Source organism: Oncorhynchus kisutch, linkage group LG21 (genome assembly GCF_002021735.2).
Source record: "Oncorhynchus kisutch isolate 150728-3 linkage group LG21, Okis_V2, whole genome shotgun sequence".
Taxonomy (NCBI): Eukaryota; Metazoa; Chordata; class Actinopteri; order Salmoniformes; family Salmonidae; genus Oncorhynchus; species Oncorhynchus kisutch.
This window is the reverse complement of record NC_034194.2, coordinates 13,608,038-13,618,001: the sequence shown is the minus strand read 5'-3', so window position 1 is coordinate 13,618,001 and position 9,964 is coordinate 13,608,038.

Genomic DNA, 9,964 nt, shown 5'->3' with positions numbered 1-9,964 from the left:
TTCACCCTCACAATAGAGTTAATCTTGTGTGTTTTGAAGTTGACCGCTAAAGAGAAGACGATTAATAATTTTGAGGAGAAATGATGTCATCTCCCTTCTGCGGCCAGGTATTGTGTTGCTTGCTTTGGCTGGCCTCCATGCCCTTGTTGAACTGTTGAGTGTGGTGGAAATAAGGAACTGAGCGTTTTGTTAGCAGCCCTATCCTGTGCTGCGCTGCTTTGTTCTCACAGTGACATTCTCATTTTGTGTTTTGCTTCTTGTCTCTGCAGAGAGGAAATGGATGGCGAAGGTCTGTGTCTGGCCAAGGAAACAAGAATGCCATCTTTGGGCATGTGTCCCAAATTACATCCTATCCCGTATAACAAGGGTAGTAGGCAACCCTGGTTCTGGAGGGCCGCAGGCAGTGTTGAATTTAGGCATTCACTGAACTGATCAATTAGCTCACTTGGTCAGGTGTGGTGCCTAGTTGGTGCCTACCGCTGCCCTATATAATGCACTACTCCTGGTCAAAAGTAGTGCACTATAAAGGGAATGGGGTGCCATTTGGAATGAAGTCTTTGTCTCTTGCCTAGATATGCAGATGTCTTTCTTTTGTGAGTGTGTTTGTATGCACACATCAACACTGATTTAAAATTCTATGCTTGGATCCAACTGTTACGTGTTTATATTCTTGGTAGGGGATTAGTTAAATTCGTAAGAACTATTGTGCATCTGTCGTAGGAAGATATGACATACTGCATTACATGATTACAGCCAAAAATACCAGTTTTTGTTGTCAGTCATCATGCTTTTGCACAATCTTTCCTTGATTTTGTCGAACAATGATGTAAGTGGTTGGCAATATGAATGCCTATAGTACAAGCATTTCACTACACCCACAATAACATGTGCTAAATATGTGCGTGACCAATACAATTTCATTTTATTTGAGCTATTGCACAATGATATTGTTCATTACGACTGTTTGTAGACATGGCTGTTGAGAAATTACTGCTTGCGTTGAAGTTTAACAATGTGTGGAGGCAGAATGATCATTCATCTTCTCTCTGAAAAGGAAAGTTGAAGTTGCACTTAATGTGCACTAGAATTTCTCTATCTCATGGTAGCCATGGAAACTGTGTGACATAAATAGGCTAGAAACGGTCAGAGAGATGTTGCAGTTTTTAATAATGGACAGAATTTGGGTCATAATATCGTGTATGTTGGTCTATAAATTGCACTGTGTGCCAGATACGTATTCCATTAATCTGTATGAATCCCTAGTTGGCCTTCAAAAGAGGCTGTGGGTGATTATTTAAGTTCTCGTCTGCAGAGTCAAAGACATCACGCAGAAAATGACGGCGGTTTCAGCTCTGTGTTGGCAGTTTACTTTCTGTAGGCTACATCTTACCAGGTGTAATATTTCATGTGCATTTCATATATTTGGATGGTAGTAATTTAACTTTGACGTGGTCTTATAAAAATGTTCTCTATTGTTTTACCATAAAAATAAACTATCTGTTATTTTCTTCAATTACTGGATCAAAAACAAATTAGCAACCGAAACAGAAATGATTGCCCACAAATATCAAAAATATTGGGTAGTAAAACCCACCGGGCACACACGGTTGTTTTAACATAATTTGTCAATGTATTGTGATGTGGAAAATACATTTAGATTTGAAAAAAGTCATCAACCAGTACTGTTTTCATCTCATTTCAACCAGCGTGTAAAACAAATACATTGACTTAACCTGATTAACAGGTTACATCATTCTAATTTCAACATAATCATCAGAACCACAGTACCTGTCAAGTTTGGACACACCTTTTTCTTTATGTTTACTGTTTTCTATATTGTAGGATAATAGTGAATACATGAAAACTATGAAATAACACATGGAGTCATGAAGTAACTAAAAAAGTATTTTAAAAATCAAAATATATTTTAGGTTCTTCAAAGTTGTATTTATTTACCTTCATTTAACTAGGCAAGTCAGTTAAGAACAAATTCTTATTTTCAATGACAGCCTAGGAACAGTGCGTTAACTGCCTTGTTCAGGAGCAGAACAACAGATTTTTTTTTTTTACCTTGTCAGCTCGGGGATTCGTTCTTGCAACCTTTCGGTTACTACTCCAACGCTCTAACCACTAGGCTATCTGCCGCCCTAAGTAGCCACCTTTTGCCTTGATGACAACTTTACACACTCTTGACATTCTCTCATCCAGATTCATGAGGTAGTCACCTGGAATGCATTTCAATTAACAGGTCTGCCTGGTTGAAAGTTAAGTTGTGGAATTTATTTCCTTAATGCGTTTTAAGCCAATCAGTTGTGTTGTGACAAGATAGGGGTGGTATATAGAAAATAGCCCTATTTGATAAAAGACCAAGTCCCTATTATTGCAAGAACAGCTCAAATAAGCAGAGAAATGACAGTCCATCATTACTTTAAGACATGAAGGTCAGTCAATCCGGAAAATTCCAAGAACTTTGTTTTCAAGTGCAGTCGTAAAAATCATCAAGCACTATGATGAAACTGGCTGTCATGAGGACCGCACACAGAAAAGGAAGACCCAGAGTTACCTCTGCAGAGGATACGTTTGTTAGAGTTATCGGCCTCAGAAATTGCAGCTCAAATAAATGCTTCACAGAGTTCAAGTAACAGACACATCTCAACATCAACTGTTCAGAGGAGACTGTGTGAATGCTTTAAAGAAACCACTACTAAAGGACTCCAATAAGAAGACTTGCATGGGATTTTTGGTTCCAATTGCCGTGTCTGTGAGACTCAGAGTAGGTGAACAGAATATCTCCGCATGTGTAGTTCCCACCGTGAAGCATGGGGGAGGTGTGATGGTGTTGTGGTGCTTTGCTGGTGACACTGTCTGATTTATTTATAATTCAATGCACACTTAACCAGCATGGCTACCACAGCAGTCTTCAGCGACATGCCATCCCATCTGGTTTGCGATTAGTAGGACTATCATTTGTTTTACAACAGGACAATAGCCCAACACACCTCCAGGCTGTGTAAGGGCTATTTGACCAAGAAGGAGAGTGATGCAGTGCTGTATCAGAAGACCTGGCCTCCACAATCACTCAACCCAATTGAGATGGTTTGGGATGAGTTGGACTGCAGAGTGAAGGAAAATCTACCAACAAGTGCTCAGCATATGTGGGAACTCCTTCAAGACGGTTGGAAAAGCATCCCAGATTAAGCTGGTTGAGACAATGCCAAGAGTGTGCAAAGCTGTCAAGGCAAAGGGTGGCTACTTTGAAGAATCTAAAATGTAAATATATTTTCATTTAACACCTGTTTGGTTACTACATAATTCTACATGTGTTATTTCATAGTTGTGATGTCTTCACTATTATCCAACAATGTAGAAAATAGTTTTTAAAAAATAAAGAAAAACCCTTAAATGAGTAGGAGTGTCCAAACTTTTGACTGGTTCTGTATATACATTGAAATTGCAGATTTTATTATAAATATTTTATTTGACCTTGTTTCAATGTTGATAGTAAAATGGTATGTTTGAATCAATGGCATTGTTTCAACATCAATAAAGAGGTACATTGAAATCAAATGTGAAACCACAGTCTACTGATTTCTTTCTGAACAGTGACTCCTACTGGTATGAGGCGTAATGCACTTCAGTGAGAACAAGTCTACCAGCCAGAGGCCTACCTCTATGTACCCAACTTAGCTTTAATTCAGCTGAGCTATCATGTAAACACAGTTAGACAATGATCAGCTTCCATATTAAATAACATTGAATAGTTGAAAGTAACTACTCTAACTTTTCTTACACAAGCTGTTTGTGAAAGTAAAATCAGAATGAGGTTGGGTTTATGTAAGCTATATTGACATCTAACTTGCCCAACAGATTGTGCCATCATTTCAATGTGTAGGTAGGTATACTATCATTCATCCATGGTTGATTGGATCTTTAGAAGTTTAGAAGTAATTACTATAAATAGGATGCCAAATTCATAATATTAACAATGCACGTTTACCTTTTTGATATTGTCTTGAAGATGAAGGATAGTTGGTTGGTTATTAGTATGTTTAATTCACCTCTCCATCTCAACCAAAAATCTAAGTTGAAGAATAGGACTAAATCAAATCAAATTATTTGAAGTGCATTTAAAGTTTGATTTGATTTTGTACCATTCTTTAACTTAGATTTTTGGTTGAGCTGGAGATATGAATCCAACTTGGATAGTATTGTAACGACCCTGGGTTTATAACCGCGGAAATCAACTCTGCCGCTCGCGCATTTATAGAGCTAATGGTAACTACTCATCTTCCAAAGATTCAATCAACCATGGATTAATGATAGTATACCTATTATGGTGTGCTTTAGGCAAATCAGATGTCAATGTAGCCTACATAAACTTCACTCCAAATTGACTTCTACATACAGATTGTGTAAGAAAAGTGTGTGACTTTCAACTATTCAATGTTATTTAGGTGGTCTACGTTTATGTAGTCTATTTTTAACGTTTCTATGTGGAATTTTCAATGCCCTTTCAACATGTACATAGTTCTGATGATTATGTTGAAATTGTATCCACTTATTACTCAGGTTAATTCAATATGTTTAAGTTTGAACCTCATTTCAATGTTTACAGAGCTGATTAAAACGAGATGAAAACAGTACTGGTTGATTACTTTTTTCAAATCCAATCTATTTTCCACGTTAGGTTCCACGTCACAACACGTTGACAAATTAAGTTGAAACAACGTTGATTCAACCAGTGTGTGCCAATTGAAAATACTGCCTCCCTCCCTAGCCGTTCACAATAATCCTCATTAGCATCCTTTTTAAGATAGCCTGGCTGAAAATCGTCAATGGAAAATGATTAGATCTAATGGCAATTAAGCAAAGACACCCTACTGTATAATTATGTGCTGAAATTGACAGTTGTAATGTTCACACATTTTGATGATGGGAAAGGTTCAAGCTCTCTGCAAATCATGCGGAGGAAAGGACTGGGAGGATAAATATGTATACATCATGCCATTCCAAGTAGGGCTAGCACAATTATCGACTAATCACTGAACCAACAGTTATGGATAGGTCACCAAATAGCAGTTTTTCATTTTTACGTGAAGTGGGTAAAGTTGGTAATCATTTTACGAGCAAAACGGCACAGGCGGGAGGAGAAGCTTCGTTTCCACAAGTTCAAAGCGGTCCAAACCATTCAATTTTGAGACAGAGGTGTCGCCGAAGCTTTGTTGTATGATTAGGTATAAAAGTGCACAAAGATTTTCTACATAAATGCCAATTATAACAATAACCGTGAATATTTGTTTGACAATTTATCGTTACCCCAAAATGCCATAATTGTCACAGCCCTAATTTGTACTCCTGTTGAGGGTGACGGTGACATTCTCCCACCAAGACGGAGGCAGAGAAACATGAACAAGAGGTCTCCAATGTGTATGTGTATGACAGACAAGATGTAAGGTGTTGCGATAGAAAGACATGTTATATTTGTTATTTATGTGCTGATAAGGTGCTCCCATTGAGATGACTCCCTGTCTCCTGCACTGTACTCTGTGCAGTGTGGGTGAGAGGTGACGTGTCTATATTTTATCTTCAATCACGAGAGCTGCATACCGCATCTTCTCCCCAGATGGGTCTGGGGTGGGGAGTGGAAGGAGGGAGGACTGGCTGTATAGTACAGGGCTAGCTATATAACAATCCACCATTCCCTTGCACCTTACAATCTGCACATTTTCCTCCACGAAGCAGACAACTAATACCAATAAAACAGTAATCACAATCAAAATATCTATGTGTGCACAATTGTATGTACTGTATATGTGACAGGGCGAGAGAGTGGGAAAGAGGGGAGAGCGCTGAAGCGCTGGCTGTGTTGTGACTGAGTGGGACAGTGCGACAAGCTGTTATTACAGGCCCATGTGACTGACAGCGTGTGGGCGAAAAGCAATTGCATTCAAGCATGCGTGTGGTGACGACGGCCTCTAGGGGAGCAGATGCGTAGAAGACTGAGGCTCTCAGACAGAGAGAGAGAGAGAGACGGGTAGCTCAAAATGTGATGACTTATCGCTCACACCCCATTCACTCTGTTTGTTTACTCGGCCCGTTCATCGACTGAGCAACGAGCGAGCGTGGTGATGACAGGGAACTGTCTTACAGGATTTCACCTGTTCAGCCACACGGAAAGCAGCTTAGAGCACAGTGTATATAGGTCCATTTCCCATGTAAACAGCCCGTGCAAACCCCGCTGAGTCTGACTAGAGTCTAGACTAAACAGGGAGCTTTCTCTGTTTACTGCGCTATCCAGGCACACAGTGAATTCTTCAAAAGCATCTGTGTACAAACTCCTTATCAACACAAGAGTTGTGTCATGCCTATACCCTCTCCAGCTTATCTGCTTAAATGCTTTTTCCTGGGTGGAACTGGCAGCCACTCAGAAATTCCTGTTCCTGCTCCTCCCTCACTGGCCAGAACACACATCAGTGGCTAAAAACGGCAGTAAAAAAAGCTCTGTTACTGTTTGGGTTTGTTTAGACCATATGAGTGATTGAGGGTTCTGCTTATGAGCCAAGGCATTGGTTTGGCATTGGTGTGAACCCTGCAACCCCAGCCTCACCGCCCACGCACATACACACACTTGTCCACACTTGATGAACATAAAAAAACAATCTGTCAGCCAAGGAAGTTCTGGTTTTTATTTTTCCATCTCAAAGGTAAAAGAGAAAAAATGCAAACCATCTCAAACTGCCAGACAAGTATTGTATGAGGCCTGAGGCAGGCACGGACGGTCTGTTATTGTGTTTGAATGCGTGTCACCTATTCTGAAGGTAACCTGAGCCAGGGAAGTTGTTCTGTGGCAGGCTTTGTTATGAATGGCGGTAGAACGGTCCCTGGGGCACTGTTAGAGCTACTGTAATTGACATAATCAAGGTATTTGGGTTTGGGTCTCATGCTAGCTGACAACAAGGCTGCATTTACGTCTGTGCCTAGGTCTGAGCATGCCGTACGCCTTAGCCAGCAAATTCATGGATGATTTCTGTCTCTGGGTCCAATCGTTCGACCGCAAAACCCAAATGAATCCCTTTGAAATGAGTCATCCCTCCACACACTAAGATGTGACTGTTTGACCGACTTGTCTCTCTCAGTTTGTACAGAGCTTTTGTTTCTGGTTTTACTCCGAATACTTTTGCTATGAGTCACTCGTTTCGACAAATGCAGGATTGTACAGGCTTTGCTTGCGATGTGGTAGTGTATATACTGTACCTTTTAAATATACAGTGTATACATGAAGTATACATGAAGTATAAGTAATGCATGCATTTAGTAAACATCAAAAGCCATTAGTGTGAATGTTCTACTCTTTCCAAGAACTGCATTTTCAAGATGGCATTTCAGCGAGGTGACTCTCCCTGAATGTACTGTAATGTAGATATATAACTCCTGTGTGGTCTGTCTGGATTGCTCTGAGGTACATCCGTTAATCTGAGTACAGAACACAATAATGGGATAGTATGCTGTCCCCGAAGAGTTTAAATGTACTTTTCAAGATTTCTTAAAATTGCATCGTTGTATCTGTATTCAACTTATCTCGAGTTGGTGAAAAATGTTTCCTCATAATGGACAGATAGCCTTCTGCCTATTGTTTATGCAACTCAACACAAAACAACATTCCTCCCTGTTGAGCAATCCGTGCAACTGCCTTTTCCTCACAACTGAAAGTTCATGGTCTCTCAGATTCCACTCCGCTCTGTGGGTGAGTTGAGTCAAACCTTTCTGTAGCGTCTCACTACACTATGCTGCCATACCTCCAATGTCTTGCCTGAATGTCAGACACTGAACATGCTGTTTGGATTAGCTCTAATTAGACTTCCTGACATAAACGTCAGTGTTTGTCCCCAGTGGAGGCGGGAAACCAAGGTTTTGCCATCCCCACTTTAGACTCCTTATATTCCACAGACATTTGAAATTAGCTTCTCCTCGTGCACCTTTGAGCATTCTCAGCATAGGCACGATGTTGACTTCAGGAGCATTGTCTGCTGAGACAAAAGAGTGAGCCATGTCTCTCTGTCTCTCTATGCTAAGATATAGGACACCTTCCCTCTGGAGGCCCCCAGCCCAGCTTTGGTGCTAAACCATTTGGATGGGTATTAAAAGCTTCAGATGTCCTGAAGGTTTCTGTGGATGAATATGAATATGAATGGCTTCTCTAATCTGCTGGATTACTTTGGGTTTGTCAAATGGTGTGTCTCTGGCCTCCCATCAATCTTTCCTTCACAGAACTCCTTGTCTTCTCCTCACAAAATGTCTCACTTCACACATTTTTTCCACTAACAAGGGTCAGTTCATTTTGACCATTTAACATTTAGTACTTATTATCTCAAATGTAAGTTTAACTGTTGTGTGGGTTACACATTGACTCTAAAATTACAATCATGCATGTTGCTTTATCCTAAAGGTGTCACGGCTGTTGAAAAATGAGGACCAAGGTGCAGCGTGGGGAGCGTACATTTTCTCCTTTATTCAAAATGACGCCGACAAAACAATAAACAATACAAAAGAAACCATGAAGCTTAAGGCTATGTGCCATCAAACAAAGTTAACTTCCCACAAACACAGGTGGGAAAAAGGGTACCTAAGTATGGTTCCCAATCAGAGACAACGATAGACAGCTGTCCCTGATTGAGAACCATACCCGGCCAAAACATAGAAATAGAAAATCATAGAAACACAAACCATAGAATGCCCACCTCCAACTAATGCCCTGACCAAACCAAAATAGAGACAGAAAAAGGATCTCTAAGGTCAGGGCGTGACAAAAGGCAAACGAAGAGGAGCAAGATCAACCATGACCTGACGCACATGTCTGACCACAGAACTCAAAACCATCCACTTATCATGGGCAGAGGCAAAGAAAGTAGCCCAAGACCGACAGCGTTGGAGGTCTTTAGTACGAGTCCTATGTTCCTACAGAAATTATATTTAATTGACACACAGTACAGTAAAGGGGTAAAAAAGAGAATCTACAAATATGCATCTGGGGGTGGCCTACAATTACTCATGGATACAAAAGCCACCCTGTAACAACGGTTAATGTTATAACTCTGGTTTATGTAATAACTTTGAGATTTTTTTGATGTAATAAAACCGGTTAATAATACTGGTTTAATGTAATAACTTGCCGGTTAACGTAATAAAAGATTGAACGGTTAATGTAATAACTTTTTCTGCTAAATGTAATGTTATTACATTAAATGGTAGTTACTACATTAACCAGTGAGTAAAAACGTATTTTTATTAATAATGTAATAACTTCAACCAATCACGTAATAACATAACAAAAATCAATGTTTTTATGTACTACATTACTTCCCTCAATTTGATGCACATACCAGCACCCGCTGCCAACTACAACACAAACAAACTCATGCACATCATACAGGAATACTCATACATAGAAGCACTCACAAGCACACATACACACACACACACACACACACACACAGGCGTAACACTTTACTTGGTCATATGAAACCGTTCATAGTGGAATGTAATTTTCCAAATAAAAGCTGCAATAGAACACACCTTTACTTAGTTTGGGATTCAATCCGATAATTTACTACATTTTTTAACGGTTAATGTAATAACTATTTCAGGTAGTTATCAGGGGAGTAGCAACGTTTTTGATGAATAATGTCATAACTTCAACTGATCATGTAGATACCAAAGTGAATGATTTTAGGTATTATTTCCCTTATTTTGATGGACATCGATGGAGTAGCCCCAAAAGTACAAAACTCATCAATCTGGCAGCTTAAACCGTATTTTTTATTTTTTTGTGTGAATTTTACCCCCTTTTTCTCCCAAATTTCATGGTATCCAATTGTTAGTAGCTACTACCTTGTCTCATCACTACAACTCCCTTACGGGCTCGGGAGAGACGAAGGTCGAAAGTCATGCGTCCTCACAAACCCAA